This window comes from Polypterus senegalus, chromosome 6, assembly GCF_016835505.1.
Source record: "Polypterus senegalus isolate Bchr_013 chromosome 6, ASM1683550v1, whole genome shotgun sequence".
Lineage (NCBI taxonomy): Eukaryota > Metazoa > Chordata > Cladistia > Polypteriformes > Polypteridae > Polypterus > Polypterus senegalus.
The window spans coordinates 153,357,010-153,378,390 of NC_053159.1; positions in this window are offsets into that span (position 1 = coordinate 153,357,010).

The following is a 21,381-nucleotide window of genomic DNA, read 5'->3' on the forward strand; positions in this document are numbered from 1 at the left end:
ATTAAATGAATCAAGTGGGATGAGTAAATGATCTCGGTTTCATCTTCTAGCCAGTACACCAGAATTGTGACAAGATCAATACAATTTATGAACATATTTTAAAAATTAAAAAGGGCCCACATTAAATAACTTTTACTTTCTCTGTTTGTGGCTCGGACGTGATGATAGACTACTTTTCAACAAAAAACCCAGACATTCTTGCTGCAATAAACCAAATGATACAATGTATTCATATCGTAAGAATAACAGAAGCTGGATATATGCAAGCAGACACAGGCAAAGTACGATAAGAAACAATACAAAACATACATCTAGGCTGGCTTAGTTTAATCTTTTTCTCTTCTACAGAAAAAGGCACATAACTAATAAGGCACATATGAATTCTAGTTCCTTAATTCTTACCTTAAGAATTCCTGAATGGGTTTAAAATGTTATATAAGAATTCTAATCTTTCAGTGGGTTAAGATATTTAAGTTCTTTTGCTAGTTAAACAGTTTCTAGTACCTGTACCATGATGGTGGTGTTAAATTGCTCAAAGGTAGTCTACACTGGATTATGCCCCACACACACAGTTCCTGTGTGTGTGTGTATGTGTGAGACTAATACTCCTCCAAACATTTCTACTTAATTTAGGATGAGAATCTTGCAGCTAAAAAAAAACAAAAACAAAGGTTATTGCTTTTCAGTTACGTTGATACCAATAACCAGAACATGCAGTATTAGCTGGTTTAATCCTAACTACCAGTTACAATCAATAGTTTTCAGAATAAACGTAATTGTAGTTATGGTTTTGTTCCCAATCCTTCTGGGTTAGGTTTGCCCAGAATATGTGGGAGGATGCTCAGAATGTTTCTTCCTTCTTTGTTCAGAAGAACTTCTCCTTGTTTGCTTTGGTCACACATTTTGGTGGCAGGGTATACTGAAGTTCTCTCTAAGGGGTTCTTACACAGTGGTCTTTGTTTGCTAGCATAAAATCTATGTCTGCTGGGTAGTCGTTAATCAGTCAACATCCACATTTAGCCAGATGAACGTGTTGCTTTACATATGGTGTCTTTTGTTCATACACCTTGCTATACTTTAGCAAGGTGTGGATTTATGGCACTCTGGTCCAACTCTGTTACAGGTGCTTTCCACTCTTACTGTCCAGCAGCAGGATGCTCTTTGGAGTAAAAAAGATTGTTCCAGCCACACCCCAGGCAACAGGGGTCCTGCTATGGAGCAGTGTTACGGGCACATAAAGAGCAGGAGAGCATATGGAGAAGCCCACATTTAGTGCTCACAATGGATAATAAAGGAAGGTGTGGACATTTTGCCATTGGTTTCTCAGACAGACAGACAATCAGATAGATAGATTTTGGGTCACAGTGGACCGGAGTCTATTCTAAATAACATTTGGTAAACCAACCCTCGGTCAGAATGATTTTAAAAAATTGTATTGGACTGAACAAAAATGTACCTGAATGTAGTCTTCTTCTCCAAGATAATGAGGGAATATAAAGTCATCTTCCCAATCATCTTACTTTACATAGGTTCTGTGAGGATGACGCATGGCTGTTGGGTTTACATTCTTTGCCATGTCATGTCATGTCTGTGGGCGGAGTGGTGGCTCTGAGGCTGGGGATCTGCGCTGGCAATCAGAAGGCTGTCGGTTCAAATCATGTAAACACTAAAAATGACTCTACTTCGTTGGGCCCTTGAGCAAGACCCTTAACCTGCAATTGCTCTGTCCTGGGTATGATGTTAATCTGCATCCATCCATGCATGTAGGCCCTTCAACCTGCAGGGAAAAAAACCTGGGGGTTGGTGGCAGAATTGGCATTCCAGCCACCATTAAAAACCTCACATTGTTCCATTCCATCTGAACTAGTGTGGTGCTAAGGTGTCACCCAATGGCTGCACTCACGTCCTAAACTGGGAACCTGAGTAGGTTTGTCATGTGGTGGGTGAGCTGTATCAATGAGCTGTATCAGTGCCTGCTCCTAACCTCTCTCTCTTGTCATGTTCCCATTTTTTTCCTCAATTACTTCAGTTTTCCTGCCACATCGCCAAAAATATGTTACTCTAAATTGTTAGAGGTGGCATAGATAGATAGATAGACAGATAGATAATTTAAGTGCAAACTTTTTGTTTTGTAGTTTGAATTTGCTAGAATTGAAATACCATAAGTACTTTTTTTTCAACTGTAAAGAAAACTGGCAGTTATAATAATTGGGTGATGAGAACAAAATTCTGTGTTGTCTGAGCAAAAACCCTGGACTGATGTTTTGTTAGTTGAAGCTAATTGTAAATCTTAGACTGAAGTGTTTTTTATGAATTTCATAAAGTATTATAGCAGCTATAGTTCTATATAATTGCCCCCTGGGCATATGAGAATTTGCTGGACTCCAATGAATGAAAGAGGAAAAAATATCATGTGTAAGATTTATAATAACATATAGTACTTATGACCCCAATGTGATTACATGACAGAACATTTTTCTTAGTCTGGCCACAAACAAAATAAAACATGTGGCTCCTGCCATCAGATTATTGCTGTAAAACAAAGTTAAATATTTAATGAAGCTTGAGAGTTGTGTAACAGACGGTAGGAAAGTTTCGTGTCAAAAGCTTTTTACTGTGACATGACTGTTTGGTAACAAAGGACTAAAGAGTAGCAATTTGTTACTCTCTAATTTATCTGACAGTCAAATGCAGTCCTTCGGCAGCAGCACGTGTATAGGTCTCCATAGCTCAAGCAGTGATTTATGTATTTTGGATTTAGACCTCCTCTCTAAATCTATCATTTTAGAATTTTGAAATAGGCTGCATCTCACCACAAACCATGAAATTGGTTTATGAGCATTTAATAAGTAACAGGGTTAGAAAATAGATAGATGGATGGAGAGATTTAAGCATTTTGTAATCTTTATCTGTAATTTTGTGGTGGATGTATTGGATCAAGAAGTGGCATTGGCACTCTCATGCTACTTTAGAAACTTAGGAACTATCAAGGAGCTGGTGTGGACAAAACATGGGACACTTGCTGGCTCTTCATTCATACTTAGTGCACCAACTGAGACACAAGTATGCCTCTGCTGGCTGAAGCTGACTGAGTATGGTTAGAACGAGAGTTCTAATGACTCTGAAGGTATAGGAAAAGGATGAGCGTCATAAAAACAGAAAAAGACAATAAATATGGATGAAAACAGTCACTGATAGCATCTCTGTTTTAGGATGGATATCTACATTATATACAGAAGTAAAGACCTGTGTGTTTGACTTTTTTCTTTATACTGTAGGCACTGTATAAGCTTCTGCGCACCACAGCTCAGTACTGCATATAGCAGGTCAAGAAAGGGTGGACTGATTAGTAAATAAACACGATTTAGTATTTAGTATGTGACCTGTGTACGCAGTAGGTTTCCTGTAGCAGGTAAAACAAAATTTAAAACATTTTGCTTTTTACCACACTGGGTATGCCAAATCTTATTACTATTGGAGTGGAGTTGTGACATTCTACTCACATTAGCAGAGGTTCCCCAGAGTATCTCCTAGGTTCTTTCTTTCATCTCACTGTTACACATCTGATTCCAAGCATATATAGTGTTTACATTAAATAGGATTTTTAGCCAAATTCCACTTTGGCATTTTTGTTCAAGACCTTCTTTTTAAGTGTAATTTCTTAGGTTAAGTTCACATGAATGAGCCTGTGTGCATGTACATATGCATGAATATGCCCTAAGATGGATTGGCCTCTCATCTCGGTTGTGACCAATGCTGCTGGGATAGGCCCTGACTCCCCTTGATCCTGATCTGGAATAAAGAGATTTGCAAAAGGATCAATACGTCTGGTATTGACTTCTATGTTAATTAGGCTGCTGTACGTGGCAAAGCCTGAACACGTTTTGGTATTGATTTTTTTTTGCTTATTTATTTTTTTCTTTTAGCATTCACATTAAGGTTTATAAGAGCATATTCATGACGGTATGGTAGGCTGGCACTGCTGAGTTTCAAATCCTAGTCTAGTAACTCCAGCTAGTTTACATTTTCACCTTTTGTATAGCACTCTTCACCGAGTGCAGGCGCAGAGTGCTGTGAACAATTCTTGTTAAAATACAAGTATAGAATAAACTAATTGCTAAATATATGACTGGGACACAAATAATTATAGATTTGTTAAAATACACAGTGAACAAAGTGAAATCTGATTAAACATGGAAATCGACAATATCTATCCATTAATTAATTGATGAGCTATGGTCAATTTACAACAGTGGAGATCAAAAATATAAGAGAAAATCAAAAAACAAAATCACAGTCTCAGTGACCTCGGCTAACTGACTGCCTACTCCCTCCTGGGTTTTCTGTAGTGGAGTCTATGCAAGCCATCCAATCTAATGGTAGAATCCTAGGCATTAATGCACATCCCTAAAATTTCCACAGGTGTCCTTGAGTACCATATATACTCGCGTTTAAGTTCTCCCACCGATAAGTCGGGCTTGATTTTACCATGTAATTTCTGGTGTTTCATAATGTCAGTTGTATAAGTCGAATGCGGAAAAGTCATGCTATTGGTCCAAGAGATTATGATATGCTAACCTGAGAGAGTAACGATGGAGCACACAGCCTTTTTGTTCTTATGTACTGTGTCTACGTGACCACACGGTAATACCTAAACTATTCTGAAGTGACGTTTGCACTGTTTTGTGCTTTTTGTATCTCACACCCTCATACATCTTTATCATAAGAGCATCCGTTATCTACGATGGAGTGTTCAATCAGAAGAAAATATGAAGCTGGTTTTAAATTAAACGTCATTGAAGTGTCAAAAGAAATTGGTAACTGCGCTGGTGCCACAAAATTCAACGTGCCTGAGAAACTGGTGCGAGATTGGAGGAAGCAATAAGTTAATGTTAAAAAAAAAAAATTTAGTGTCGCATTGAATGGGTGTATAAGTCAGAGTCTGATTTTATAATCAATTTTTTGGGTTTCAAGACCCAACTTATATGTGAGTATATACGGTATGTGATGCACCTTTAAGTTGAAAGAATTCTGCTGTATCAACTTCATCAGATTTGTTTATAAACACAAGAAAACAAATACGTTTTGAACTGATTAAGTTAAATGGAAAGCAACAATATCTGTCTATTAATTAACTGTAGAACTGTGGACAGTTGACAATAGAGGGAAGGAAAACACAAAATCCAGTCAGGATCATCTCCAGAGAAAATAAACCCATTGGTGTTCCATGTTTGATTATAACAGAGAATGTAAAAGACAAAGTCAGACGCATTTACAGTCCTGGGGCCTCATGTATAACGCCGTGCATAGGATTCGCACTATAACATGACATAAGCACAAAAGCTGAAATGTGCTTGTGCACAGAAAAATCCAGATGCAGGAATCTGTGCGTACTCCAACTTCCACATTCTTCCGCTCCATAAATCCCAGACAGCGTGAAAAGTAACGCTCGTGCACACGCCTTCTGTCCCGCCCCAACTCCTCCCAGAATTACGCCTCTATGAATATGCAAATCAATATAAATCGCCCTTAAGATCAGCCTTCTGTGAAAAGACAATGGGAAAAGCACGGGGGAAAATATAAGAATTTCAGCGAATACCAAGTGGAGGCAAAGGGAAAGCATACTATTTGTTGATTTAAACAGTGGTATAATCAACAAAAAGAAGCTGATTGAGTGACATAGCGTGTTGGAGAAGCTCGAAAGCTCAAGTTCACAAAGTTGCACAGTACTGGAAATTAAAAAGAAGTCACATATCAAAGTCGGCGAGTTGTAGCCCACCATCTGAGCTAATTAGGGTACAGACAAAAAAATAGACACACAGTGGGAAAAAAGCACGAAATATGAACTTTAATCTGGTAGTTTATTTTGTCATTAAAGTAGAACATCATAAACTTCATCTTAAAATCATTTAATTTACTAGTTTCTCAAATCCCATCGTAACTAAAGTAGCATGTTAAATGCTTTGTTTTGTATTTGATCTTCAATGTGCTCTATGTGTGTGAATCACTATGTGCTTACATTCTTTCTCTTTCTCTGACAGGACAGGACACAGAATCCATTACATTCATGATATCACAGCTCTCTGAATAATTAAAATTCTGAGATGTATATGTGGTATCATTTTCATGATGATTGGAATGAAAGCATGTTATTAAACATTGGAACACGATGGTGCAGTGATTGTTCATGTCACATAAGATGCTGCTGCGCCATGTGCGACCTTCGATGAAATAATTTATTGTAGCATTACTGTCTCGTTCAAACGTACTAACCTGCAATTCCTGTCCTTACTTTTCTTTCCCCAAATACCCAGTCGCCACTCAATCAGCTCTGTAATAGACATTAAGCCATCTGTAAGCTTACAACGACGATTCTTGTATGTCTGTAGTACTAGGGTGTTCTACAGTGTTAGTCATTATGAATGTAGAGAAAAGTCAAGCAAAATGACACCTTTTATTGGTTAAGTAAAAAAATTGCAATATGCAAGCTTTTGAGGCAACTGAAAGAAGGGTGAAGAAGGGGCCTGAGTTGCCTCGAAAGTTTGCATATTGTAATCTTGTAAACCGTATAAATACTCCAAGTGGTGCTGTGAGAGTAATATGGAAAAAGATGATCTGCTGTGGCAACCCTTAAAGGGAGCAGCTGAAAGAAGAAGAAGAAGAAGGTGCAGTGAGAGTAACAACGCTAAAGCAGTTATGGTATTTGGAATAGTATGGCTATTCCTTGGATCATTATATTGTTACAAATTAATTACAATCAGATGCATTACACTAATCAACAATATGTGGTTAGTTTCAGTGTATTTATAAAGCTGCGTCAGGAAAATAAAGAGTAACCACACAGGAACAGTAGCACTGCTTTGACGCTGAGTGCCGCCAGTCTGCAAAACCAAGCAGAGAACTTGCGTACGACAGGGTATGAGGTACCGTGGAAAAGTGCGTGGCTTTACGCCAAGTGTAGGTTTTATATATATTTGAATGTGGAAACTTTCTTATGCAACATTTCTGTGCGTACGCACCGTTTATGCACAAGGCCCCTGGAGACTGCAGCCAACTGGCCACCCAGTCCTGGATATTCAATGTTGGTATCTGTGCTGGCTCATCCAGTTTAATGACAGAATCTTTCCATCCAATGAGTCCAAGGCTCCCAGTATCTTAGATGACCTTTCCATGGGCAGAAAAACAACTTGGAGGTGGCACCAAGTGCTACATCCAGATACTGAGAAGAGAAACAGAATAGAGGATGGTTAGTAATGGTTTATAAATATTGTGAAACAATTTATTTCTATACAAATGACTAACAAACAAAAATGCAGTATGCACAGCTAATCAGCAGTTCCACTCTGGGTACGTTGGACTAAAGTAGTGAGATGTCAACGTGGATTTAAAAGCCAAGAATTAATGGGTATCTCTTATAGTAGACATGCTAGTGTAAAAGACAATGTCTAAATTGCACACTGATTCAGTAAAATTAATGGTGATTTTAACTAAGCTAAATAGTGACAGGATGTTGTTGTAGTCAACATCATTCTCTCCAGTAATTATCATTTCTGTTTTTTCTGTATTCAAAGACAAATGCAAAGTTGTCATTCATCAACTCTTTTAACTCACTGACACAATTAATTAGACAGCATTAGAGAAGCCTCATTTGATTTATAAGAAAAGCATAATTGGAAATCATCTGAATTTGTGTGAAAACTATTGTTATGTTTTCTAATTGGAAGCATGTAAAGTGAAAGCAGTAGAGGTCCCAGAACTGTGTCCTGCAGCACATCATATTAAGTTCTAAGTATAATGATGGAGTCCTTTCAGCACATTTCTTTATGTACTGGCTACACTGGCCAGGTTGATTAATGATTCTAAATGTATAGATATGAGATATATCTGAGTAAGGATGAGTGTTCACAGTGATAGACTGCTATCTTATCTGGAGAAGCTTTCTGCTGGTAATGAACAAAAGGATTCACCCAAGATTAAAACTGCAGCAAAGCATAGTGTTTTTAGAAGCTCCACACAACTGTTGTTATGGTTCTGCTTTTGTCCAGAAACGGTTCTCAGAAAGACTTTCTCCCGTGGGGCGAGTGAGATCTTTTTCTGAATAAGATTAAAAACAGTTGCGTTGGGTGTGACAGGAGTTTCCACATGCTGCTTAAGTCAGTTCAGTACACATGTACTTTGTGAGCATGCCTGTGTCGATCAAACAGAGGAAGCTCTGTAGTTTACTTGTGACTTTACACTGTAGGAAGATACGTAAATAAATCAAGGTAAATAACATTCAATCTGACTTTTATATATGTAAGTAACATATAAATGTTTTTATATAAAGACCATCACAAAACATAATCACAAACTGGACTTTGCATGATATCTTGGTGAGTTCTATAAACTATGCTGTTTCGTTAAAGGACAGGTAAGGGGCAGACTGACTGGCAGAATGACACCCAACCTCTTGCTGCATCCAAAAGGTGGCATCTTTCGCTTTTACGCCTGGTGGAGCTGTATTGTTCTGATATGTGAGTGGATGGGCTTCTGTTCTCTTTCTCCGATATGAAACCCTCATCCTCATTTGAGTTCACCTCTGTTATAGTTCGTCTTTATTTGAAAATAGCAGTGTCATATCAGGGGGAGCATGAATGCACCTGAGAGAATAAAACTGAATAATAATAAAAAAAAATGTTAATGTTAACAAGTACCATACATTTACACCGGCTGTTACAGACTCAAATGAAATGTATGTTTTTATTGTATAGTAGTAACAGTAAGAACAGCTCACTACTCAAAATATTTATTTTATGACACGGCAAGGCTCGAGCCCTCAAACTCTTGATTATGACAGCAGTTCTTACTGCTGTACTACCAAAGCAGTCATGACAATTAAGTACACTAACCCGATTTCTTTTTCTTCGATATAGTCTTGTATAAAAGCGCACTTGTTCTTTTATATTTGTACCTTTTGTGAAAGTGCTTATTTGATATTTGGACTTCAGTCTTCACACATTATATACTTCATGTCAAAATTTTGTTGTTAGTACTAAAACATGAAAAAAAGTTTGTCTTTTAGGTATCTGTTCAACATTTCTTGCATTTCCTGTCATCCTACACTTACATAGATCTTTGCAGACACAGAACACACATAAAATGCAGATGTTCCAAATAACAATATATTATTTACATTATAGAACACCAGGTACCTCACTCCCAGATAAACTTAATCTGGGAGAGCTTTATGCCATTCCTGCAGTGATGGGGGAATGGGATAGCAGGCTGCATGCTGCTTGTGCTGATCGACACATTTACAAAGCAAAAGATGCTGACGGAGAGGTGCAAACAGATTTAAGGTGGGCTGGGTTTATGAGTTTTTTCATATGCTTTGGTAATTCTAGTGTTAAATATAGTTTGCCTAAAAAAAAAACAGACTCTCATTTACTACCAATGTGAATACATGTTGCGGAGAGATCAGCCAGGTTTCGTGGTTGCTCTTATAGTATGTACTACTAGCTGTGTGTGGGCTTTGGGACAAAAAAAACAATGCAAAGATGCCCTAGCAGTTTTACTATATTCAGGAACATTATCCAACCCGCTATATCCCAACTACAGGGTCACAGGGGTTTGTGGAGCCAATCGCAGCAAACACGGCGCAAGGCAGGAAACTAACCCTGGGAACATTAGCTTACTCTTAAGAATTACACAGTGCAGGTGACTTGGATCCACTGTGTGCTTGCTGCCACATTGGCTTTTGTAAGAAAAAACTGGCGCTACCATATCTTAGCCATATTGCTGGCATATGAGTCCTATTATTCTTTGTCTCGAAAAAATACCTCCAGATAGAGAACATTTTTAGTGAAAACTTAATACCTTGCTCTCCACTGCTGAGATGTTTCACTTGTATGTTGTTGTATGTATGTCTGACAGGACACAGAATCCATTACATTCATGATATTACAGCTCTCAGAATAATTAAAATTCTGAGATGTATATGTGGTATCATTTTCATGATGATTGGAATGAAAGCATGTTATTAAACATTGGAACACGATGGCGCAGTGATTGTTCATGTCACACAAGATGCTGCTGCGCCATGTGCGACCTTCAATGAAATAATTTATTGTAGCATTACTGTCTTGTTCAAACGTACTAACCTGCAATTCCTGTCCTTACTTTTCTTTCCCCAAATACCCAGTCGCCACTCAATCAGCACTGTAATAGACATTAAGCCATCTGTAAGCTTACAACAACGATTCTTGTATGTCTGTAGTACTAGGGTGTTGTACCGTGTTAGTCATTATGAATGTAGAGCAAAGTCAAGCAAAATGACACCTTTTATTGGTTAAGTAAAAAATTGCAATATGCAAGCTTTTGAGGCAACTGAAGGAAGGGTGAAGAAGGGGCCTGAGTTGCCTCGAAAGTTTGCATATTGTAATCTTGTAATCCGTATAAATACTCCAAGTGGTGCTGTGAGAGTAATATGGAAAAAGATGATCCGCTGTGGCAACCCTTAAAGGGAGCAGCTGAAAGAAGAAGAAGAAGAAGGTGCAGTGAGAGTAACAACTCTAAAGCAGTTATGGTGTTTGGAATAGTATGGCTATTCCTTGGACCATTATATTGTTACAAGTTACAAGTCTTCATCTTTCTCATTAGCCCAGCATCGTTGTTGTGCTTCGGTGTTTGCTTCACCAAGTCTTTCGTAGTGAGAAGGGAGGTGCATGAAAGCTGTGAAAATATTTAAATGTGCATAAATCATCTAGAGGCTGTGGTTGAGTGTGAGCAGAGCAGACTGCTCCATACATACACACACAGGTCTTTCGTTTATATGTCATGATGATCACTTTTCCAATTATGATGACAATCTTGGTGATCGCAATCCAAGAAGCATCCGAAACAGAAAACAAAAAAAGAAACTCGGAGCCCAAAGGCCAGTGAAGTGTAGATATCCTCAAACAGAAGAAGACAGTTTATGACTTTCCTTCTTCTGTGTGTTCAGAGTTGTTTTCATGCCTCAATTCCAGTGCTATTAGCATAGCAATCTGCTCACTATGACTCTGAATTGGATAACCAGGTTGGAAAATGAAGGAATGGATGAATGAATGTATTGTGCCATGGGCTTATAAGTAAAAGTGTGCTTTATAAGAATAAAGTGGATTGAATTGACCTATAATGTATTTCAACTGAAGATGTTAACTGCTTTGAGCTGTACTGTTTTATCATAAATTATGAATTCTGGGCTGTATGCCTTTTCTTTAAAGCTACATAGAACTTTCTTGTTTTAGACATTTCTGGCATGTCTTATCCAAGTTTTAGTTTTCTTAGGATTCAAATATCCAGTTCTTTCAGTCTTTCCTTCTTCCTCCCATCCTTTACCCCTAAAATATCCACCTTAATAAGAGGAAAACTGTCTGTGTGGGTGTGTTTGTCTGTTAGCGGCTTTATTTCTAGTGCATGCCTTTTAGTTTGGTATTCATAAAAGAAGTGCTAATGTTGGAATGAAAATTGCAATTTATTTTAGTACTACAAAATGTTTGTTATGTGCCATCTGTTGGAATGAAAAATGCAGTGCATTTTATTGCTAGAAGCATTGCAAAATACCTTACTGTAGATGGTGCATTGAAAACATTAATGCCAATTATTCTGAGGTCTGAATCGATTACTTAGATTTCAATGGGTAGCAGGATGTGCTAAGAGAGTATTGTGTTTCATCCAAAGTACAAATTTCATTTTTATTTTTTTTATGTTAACAGTGTTTGTTTCATTTCATTAAGTCCATGTATTTTCTTTAATGTTCCATGTGTTTTCTGGGTGATACCCCAAGAGGCAGGGTCAACCTGCTCATCACTCCATGGGACTGTCCTTAGCCCTGTAAAGGTGGGGGCAACCCACAGTTCCTTGTGATTCATTCATATGTGTTTGGGAGTTGGTGAATTATTCTTGTGTTTTATGTGCTTATTGTGAATTTCTGGAGTTGTTGACTTCTTTGCTCTGTATTTTGACGACTCTTTGGATTTGTTTTAAAAAGCCTTTTGTGCCCTCATGCTCCTTGAGCTTATTTTTGTTCTACAGAGCTTTTGCATAAAGAGTCTACATTGTCCTATATGATACTAGCTGGGTTTCTGATGGTATTTCCCCCTCTAGTGGACATTTTTCAGGTATTTCGGAACTTTTGTTCTTTGGAACTCCCAAACTTCACTACTAAATTTAAATTATAGCCCAGTCCCTATCCATGTGGTGCTTGTATGTCCCCTCTGTATTTTTATACATTCTTCCTAGAGGCTCTGATTTCTCTCCCACTTCCCAAAGATGTTCATGTTTGGTTACTTGGTATGGACTTCCACTCTGTCCCACTTTTCTCAATGCTGAAAGGATAGGCTGAGACCCTCACAACCGGAACCTGGATTAACCGAGTTCCATAATAGATAGATGGTTCACTTTTCTCTGGTCTTGAGCTTCAGCTAAAATATAGGAACACAAATGAAAGCTGGCTAAGGGCAAATTTTGGAAAATTTCCTTCATAAAATGAACCACAGATATGTAGAATATGTTACCTGAAGAAGTGCTGTAAATAGTTGTGGTTTGTGAATCATCACATCTGAATTAAGGCAATAAAGGTTGACTAACTACATTATGCTTAGTAGCATGTTCTCATCTAAGCTTTCCTTTTTGATTCTGTTGCAGTCAACAGATGAAAATTTCCCAAACTATGACACATGCAGTCTCAGATGATACAGCATATCATCCAAAATGCTACTCACTTCCACACTATTTGTCGTACCTGTAGTGAATTCATTAGCCATCCATCCTTTGCTCTGTCTGTCCATTTTTAAACCTATTCATCTATTCTGTAACTCCATCTCTCCATCGAAGACTTTCAGGATGTCAGGGAGCTTTGCTAGGAAGAAAGGCCATCTCTAGGTACATTTCTACTCACATTTATTCCCAGAAGTCCATTTCTATATGTAACAGTTCAACTACAGCAACACTCCAGACTTAAGGATGAGCCCTTGGAGAAAACTCACATAGACAATTAAACTCCATAGAGAGGATGAGTGGGCTGTGAATTAAAACCTGGACTCTGTAGGTGTCAGGCAGCAGTTCTAACCACCGTGCCCGCGTGAGTCCTTCTATCTCTGTCACACAATATGTGGCAAGATGTGCACATTCAGTAGTTTATGCTGCAGGCTTTAACTCAAATATTAAAAATCACAGTGTCGGACACATTCTTCTTTTTCTCTAGCTCTTTTTCCCTCCCTCTCTATGCTCTGTCAGCAACTTTTTCATGCCCATTTCTACCTCCTCTTTCTTAGGTCACCACCTCTGCTTTTAATATCAAATATTATCACTCTTTTGGGAGCAAGAACACACTTAGCTGCCATTTTCATGGTGCCTGCTGATTTTCAGCATGGGGCAGCTGCTTCATGTTTGCCAGTGAAGCACTAGTGGGAGACGGCCCTGCTGAGTGTACATGTTTATAGTATGAAGAAGAAAAATCGAAGGCAAAAGCAGTTAATTTTCAGTTCTGTCAATGAACAGATAGACTGGATAACCAATGACTTTAGAAGACTTACAAACTTTTTTTCTTACAGCACACACTTTGGACATATGTCTTCAGGAGCCGTGTACAAATACAACTGTACGGGAATGACATCTTTTAAAAATTGGCACAGACAGCACAAGGATGTGATGCTCAGTACTGAACAGTTTGATTTAGTAAACCTGACATGCCTAACTGAGTGGATGTTTCTGCAGTATGGTTTCCTGTAGGGTTGTTTTCTACACCAGACTCCAAACGCATATGTCAGGCTCCAGCATGCTGTTTGTTTTAGACTATGTGCTCTGTATTTCCATCTATGAAAGGTTTCAGCCTTCTGCCCCCCTAGAGATTAGGTTCTCTGTCTTTAATTAATCAGGTGTAAAATGTTTTACTGGAAATTAATTATTTATTAATGGTCTGTTTAGTATAAAGTAACATAACATGACATGATGTAAAATGACCTTGTAAGACATAACTTCACATGACGTGACATGACATAACAACACATGACATAAAACACCATCATATAACATAACATGACATGAAATGACATCATACAAAATAGCATGATATGGTTTCCTCCCACAGTCTAAAGACGTGCAGGTTAGGTGAATGGACATTGCTAAACTGGGCCTAGGGTGTGAGTTTGTGTGAGTGTGTGATGGATTGGCGCCCTGTCCAGAGATTGTTCCCGCCTTACACCCAATACTTGGTGGTATAGTCTCCAGCTTTCCCGTGAACCTGTTTATAATAAGCAGGTTTGAAAATGGATGGATGAATGGATATGACATTCTCATTTCCAACCCCACTTAATCCAATTTTGAGTTATGGGGTGCAAGGCCGTATTTACGTAGCACTAAGCGTCGGCCAGAGAGTTATATAGGGCAGGGTGCCACTGCTTTTCAGGGCCCACTCAAGCACTAATTTAGATTCACCAATTTATCTAACATACATGTTTTTTGGATGTGGGAGAAAAACTTCAATACCCAGAGAAAAGTCTGTGTGACACTGAGGCAGTGTTGTATATGTGGCACACTCAAAAAAATATGTGGCCACAATAGTTGTTTTTGTTGTGATCCCATGTGGTCAAACAATGGGTTCCTGTTGTAGAGTGGACTGTGAAAATGGACTGTGGAACAGAGCAGTAATTGGTAGAAAAGTTTCACACTGAAATGGTTCCGCTGGGGTTGTATTAAGGAGACAAACTTCTGCCTGCCCCTCAGACACAACTTGGACGACAGATTGAAAGCCGTGTGATCTCATTGCTGCTTCACTTTATCTGTATTGCACAGACAACAGACTTCAGGGTCAAAGACCTGGATTACAGCACCACTGAAGGCCAACAGAGTTCAGTTCCAGACTTACCTGTTTAACGTAGCTCATCCTCTGGTGGAAGAGAAGCTTGCATACACTTCAGGATTTGCTGCTTTATCATTTTTGTTGCTGTGGCACAACGATGGGGAATGTAACATATAGCAATGAAGTAGAAATATGTGTTGAGAATATTTCTACTTCACGCACATATTAAACTTTCTGTCTGCTTTTACTTTTACTTCATGCAAATGCAAATGGCTGTTTTTACTCCAATTGGTAGATACATTTGTTACTGAAATATCAAACCAGAAAAATCAAGTTTGAATATGTAATATTCCGGTGCATTCGATGACTTAGTTAACTGACACAAAAGTTGGAACGTATCACATTTTTTGCTTACTTCATCCAACAATCAGTTATCACGTTTTTTTTCTTATTAAATATCTTTGTAACAATGAGTTGTATTCAAAAGTAACAGGGATAACAGAATGGAACTACATGTGTTTGTGGCTACATGCATTTTAACAGTACCTTGCAATGTCATGTATTTAAAAACGTAGACCAAGTAGGCTTGTGGTGGCTCACTAGCTTTTATAGACTGCAGATTTCAATTCAAGTAATATCAAAATGGCACGGAATGATGTATGTTAGTGGTGTTTAAACGTAACATTTTTGAAAGTATATACATTAATTACCAAAAGAAGTGTAAGCTCCTCTATAGCTATTAAGATTAGTTAAAACCCAGTAATTCATTGAAATTGTATAAATAACTAAGAACTTAAAAGAAACTAATTTATTATATAATAGCAATACCAAAAGTGGGAGTTATCTTAAAGCCTTTCATTTCGGTCTAAAAATACATGGAATTAAAAACGGCACTTCAGACACGGATAAACAGCAGCCCCAGCTCTGCCTGTTGTACGTGATACTTTTTCAGCACGTGTCTTTATGTTATGTGTCATGAATTCTCCGTTGACCTGTGTTTTATGTAGCACCATGGTCCTGGAGGAACGTTGTTTCGTTTCACTGTATGCTGTACTACTGTATATGGATGAAATGACAATAAATACTCTTGAATCTTGAATGTGGACTGTAATCCCACTCGGTCCTTGACGTTTGTGTCACAATCATCCACAGCGGGGGGCCTTGTTACACATTCAGCACCTTTAATCTTTTGCCTGCATATCAAATGCAGTTTACTTGCTAAAAACATCCTATGTTTCTGTCACTTAGGGGAGCTAACACCTTTTGTGTATAATTAATTGGTTTAACTCTTGATTCTTTACAATAATAATCTGCAGATGATATTAGTTAAAAAATTCAGCCTTATATACTGAATGCTTGCTTAAATGCTTTCTTCTTTCATTCAGTTCCATTGAAGAAACTTTATTGTACTTTTATGGTTAATTTACCTAATGCAGCAGTATGAGAGGGATGCTACATGAGTTGCTTGAGTGCATGTGTGCCTTCCTCAGTGTCTGACTTGCTTGCATTTGGTCATCCAAGTGGTTTAAAGATGAGTAAAATTGGAAAAATATAAAATATTCAAGCTGGTGTTATCTGCTGTGGCTTGGTGACACATGCTAGTACTCCTGCCATCAGAGACATGTCCAACTTGGGCCTGGAGTCGTGTGACCTTGCGGATATTACACAGAGTAACTATGCGAGAAACTAAGGAATGGACTGCAGTTCACAACATAATGAGAGATGAATAAAGTGCTATCTATCTATCTATCTATCTATCTATCTATCTATCTATCTATCTATCTATCTATCTATCTATCTATCTATCTATCTATCTATCTATCTATCTATCTATTATATAGTGCCTTTATCTATCTATCTATTATATAGTGCCTTTATCTATCTATCTATCTATCTATCTATCTATCTATCTATCTATCTATCTATCTATCTATCTATGTCACCTCTAACAACATAAAGTAACATATCTTTGCAATGTGAAAGGAAAATTGAAGTGATAGAGGAAAAAATGTAATGAATGTGCAGACTCCTTATAGAACATGACCAGGCAAAGATGTAAACCCAGGAGCCATGTGCCATCCTCACAGTACCCAATTAAAGCAAGATGATTGGGAAGATGACTTTATATTCTCTCATTATTTTAGAGAAGAAGATTACATTCAGTTACATTTTCGTTCAGTCCAATACATTTTTAATATATATTTTTTAAACAATTTTGACTGAGGGCTGCTTTAATGAATGTTATTGTTAAGTCTTGTTTGAGGACCATTTGTGTTCTGTTCTGTGTATTGTGTTGCATTTACCCCCTTTTTTGACACCCATTGCATGCCCAACCTGCCTGGAAAGGGTTTCTTCCATTTTTTCCCTACTAGGGTTTTCTTTTGGGAGTTTTTTCTTGTCTTCTTATAGAGTCAAGGCTCGGGGGCTGTCAAAAGGCAGGGCCTGTTAAAGCCCATTGTGACACTCCTTGTGTGATTTTGAGCTATGTAAAAATAAAGTGGGTTTGATAATCTTTTTTTTTCTTTAATCCAGTGGCTATCCTTAGGTCAGGGGCTGTACTCTGTGGCTGTCAGCAGTGGCTTAATTTAAAAAAGACACATTTAGCTTTAAGATTTCTCATGAAAATTACAAGTGAAATTATTGAATATAAATTAAGATTCATTTTAATAGTTGGAACAAAAGCAAGGAGCAGCCACTAAAGATTTTGTACGTGGTGAGATGAAGTTTGTGTTGGGCGGTACAGTTGAGCTCCTTTTCTCCTGCTGTTTTGTTCTCTCTTTTTTATTCCTCCCATTATCCTTCACATAAACAATTTTGCAACTGTCAGAGTTGTGGTTTGCATGTCCCATTATATTCACAGGCGTAGTTGCAATTCAAATTTTACTCAGACCAGTAAGACATGATGACATCTTAACAATCGCAGGAATGAAAAAACCTGACTTCACACCTTATCTTAAATACACTTAAGTACACAATTATAATAGAATTATATTGCAATTATAATAATGCACAACATAAAGGAAGTCATTTCATACTAATTTACATGTGAAATAGTCTGCTATGCTTTGCGTTAGGGGTTTTCAAATTGTCTGTCACCGGTTACAACATTTTTGCATCAGCTCAGACTCTTTGGTGCTTTCTTTTCAGCGACGCCATTTGATGTGTTGTATAGTGCTCTATAAAGCTTAGGAGTTTTTAGAGTTAGCTAACTAACTGAAAAAATGTCAAACCAGGACAACAAAAGACAAATGTTCCTTTACTCGATAAAATAACAATAATGGAAGGATAAACTCTGGGCACAAATAAAAATACACAGTAAACAGTACAACACTACTACTACTACTACTACTGCCTCACTAGACGTTCTTGAAGAGTTCTTAAGTCTCGTCCCTGTGCCATCGTAATGGTGCCAGCTTCACAGACCTAACTCATCTACTCACTGAACATGGAGGACAAGGAAGACTAAATTGGATACGACACCTGCTGCTTACACTCAGCCCACCTCTCCTGCTGGTGGTCCTGGCAGTAAGCACAGCAATTTTAACTGGACGGCACATCTGTCAACTGTTTCATTGTTTAGTGGCACGCCAGCTGGAGGTCTCCGATCTCCCAAACCCCTTGGTTATTTCATTGTGGTGCTTCATACCCCAACCCCTGGATCATCAGTCAAATGTCTAAGCTACACAGAGGACACATTTACAAATAAGGAAGTTAGCTAACTGTAAAGTTTAGACTATAACTATACAGAGCTCATTCCATCTAAAGGGTTGCACGTTTATTAGGTGTGATGAAGTGTCTGCATAAAATTGGCCTGTGTCACAATGGGTTTTTGGCATGAAGTTAATTAGCCAATCCAGACTGAAATTTTGTGAGTCAGTGGGTGAATATGGCATGTGATGGACTGGCATTCCATCCAGGTTTGAACCCCACCTTACACCAGATGCTATGGGGATGGATCTGTAGTGAAAGATTCAAATTCAGAACGTAGATGGGTATGTGAATAACAGGTGACAATCTGTTTTGAGGCTACATAGTTTGTTCTTAAGTAAACTTTCCTTATTTTCTTATGCCCTGCTATATTAGGAACAGTAGGAGTAGTCATCATGATCTATTTTACTTTTTTAAAGTTGTCAGTAATAGAAGAAGAAGCAATGCCATTTTAATTGTAATTGTATAATCTTTTTCAGTTTCATTAAGAAAACAAATAAATCTTTAGAAAAACATTATCAAGAACCTATTTTGTAATATAAATTAGATATAATTGTTACTGACACTTTGCTTTTTTAAATACAAGTCATAGTATTAATTTTATATTTGTAAATTGAGTAATTAATGGCACTCGGGGGAAAGCTATGTAAACATGACCTTTGTGTTAAATTAAAGTTTCGTATCTCGCAGAATGGGGTCTTTCAAAAAGCACAGCCTCAGTATATCAATTTGTATTTTGCCTTTGGAATTGTTTTCCTTTTTTTTTTAAACCGGTTTGATTGGGAAACATGGAAGACCTTCCACGGCTGGTTATTAATGTGCTGTAATGCAAATGTAATTTGTGCGGTTATGTAAAGACAACACCATTTGTCAATTAAATGACCTAAATGCTATTGAATATAATGCATTTTAAAATTCATTGTTAATGAAGACCAATTAACATTTAACTATATAATAAATTGCTTTGCTTTCTGTCATAACAATCACTTTGGTGCAGACTCTGGTAGTTTTGCCATTAAGATCTTATTGGATGACATTGAAACTCTAATGGGAATAGTTGAGAAAGGGCCTGCTGATGATAAAAATGACATTGAGGGGATCCTTTTGTTAAAAACTGAGCTCATCGTGACTCAGTTTCTTCCAGCTAATAAGGATTTTCTTTATGCCAATGGCCATGCAACAATATTTTCCAGTATTGTTTACAAGTGCTCTTTGCCACCATTTAATTTTCACATGGAGTAGGACTGCTGAGGCTTTGTCCTGTATTGATTTGTGTCTTGTGTCCAGTGCCGCCAGAACAGAGTTTGACATCTTGTGACCCGAAAAAATGATTCAGTTACATCGATAAGAAGATAAAGTACAACTGACAGGATAATGCTGAAGATTTATTTTATGCCCATTAGAAGAAGCATTTATACCATTTTTAAATTCCATATTGATATATGGAATGATGCAGTATATACAATGTCAGATATAATATATATATATATATATATATATATATATTTTCATTTGTAGTTAGGATATATCAGGTTGGATAATGGATGGATGGATGGATATACAAATATATATCAGATATAATATATATAATTTTGGCTGGCTGCCTGAATGACAAGGTGCTAAAAAGGAAAAATTTGGGGCACTATCCGGCTTGTTACTTTTGTTTAAACACCTTAAACAAAAGACACGCTTTTTTGTGCATTTGTCCTATAGGTTTTGGGGTAAAAATGTGAATAAAAGATATGTGGCTTTTAGCTGCAAGATAAGGTCAGTCTGTTTGGATGCTCCGTCTTTCAGATCACTCATCCCAAAATGGCAACTTCTTCTGGGAAGCCAACTCTTTTATGGAGGGAGGACCAGAAGGGATAGAGTCAGTTGCCTTCACTGGGAGGTTTCTAAGCACTGCAGAGAAAGAAGAAGATGAAAATGTTATCAATAGGGCCCCCTCACGCTACAGAGCCTGTAAGGAGATCCTCTGATGCACATACATCACAATAAATATTGTGACACAAGACACAACGTCACAGACACAAGTCCCGGGTGTAAATACAAGGTTTATTAATGATAAGTACCTTTATAAAGGCTTCTTAATTAGCACAATCACAGTTCCATTCAATTCTATTCCTCCCCTTCTTCCAGGCGAGCTTCCACCCAACTCCTACTCGCCTGGATGAGGATAAGCAGCTCCTTTTTTCCCTAAACACGAGAGTGTTTCCGGTGCCAGGGTATAGCTTGTTGAAAGCATGTCTGTGTCAAACGGAAATTCCATGAAGTAGATAGATAGATAGATAGATAGATAGATAGATAGATAGATAGATAGATAGATAGATAGATAGATAGATAGATAGATAGATAGATAGATAGATAGATAGATAGATACTTTATTAATCCCAAGGGGAAATTCACAAGTAGGGGTCACGTATCCCTGCAGAACTCCTGGAACTCAAGATGCCTGCCCAATGGGACTCCTGTTCCCAGTATGCCTTGGAGGTATCTGCACAGATAGCCAGGGAGCCTGCCACCTAGCATGTAGGGAGAGTATATAGCCCTACCAAGTTGTCTCACCTATTAGCCTCCTATACATATATTTTTATATATGATGGGAACCATACCAGAAGGATACCACCAACCAGTATACTGGGGGAACACATAGCCCTAGGAGGTAGTCTTCCACTGTCCTTCCCTCATATTTGCCTCCTGACCAGGAAAGATACTACTGACATGTCCATCCATATCTTTCGTTTATCATGGCTTCCTGGCTGGGCAAGAAACTATCCACCCTGGCCAGGGTGCCAGCCAACCCATGTCTTCTATGACAAATAAATTAATTGTAAAAATGATAACTATATAAA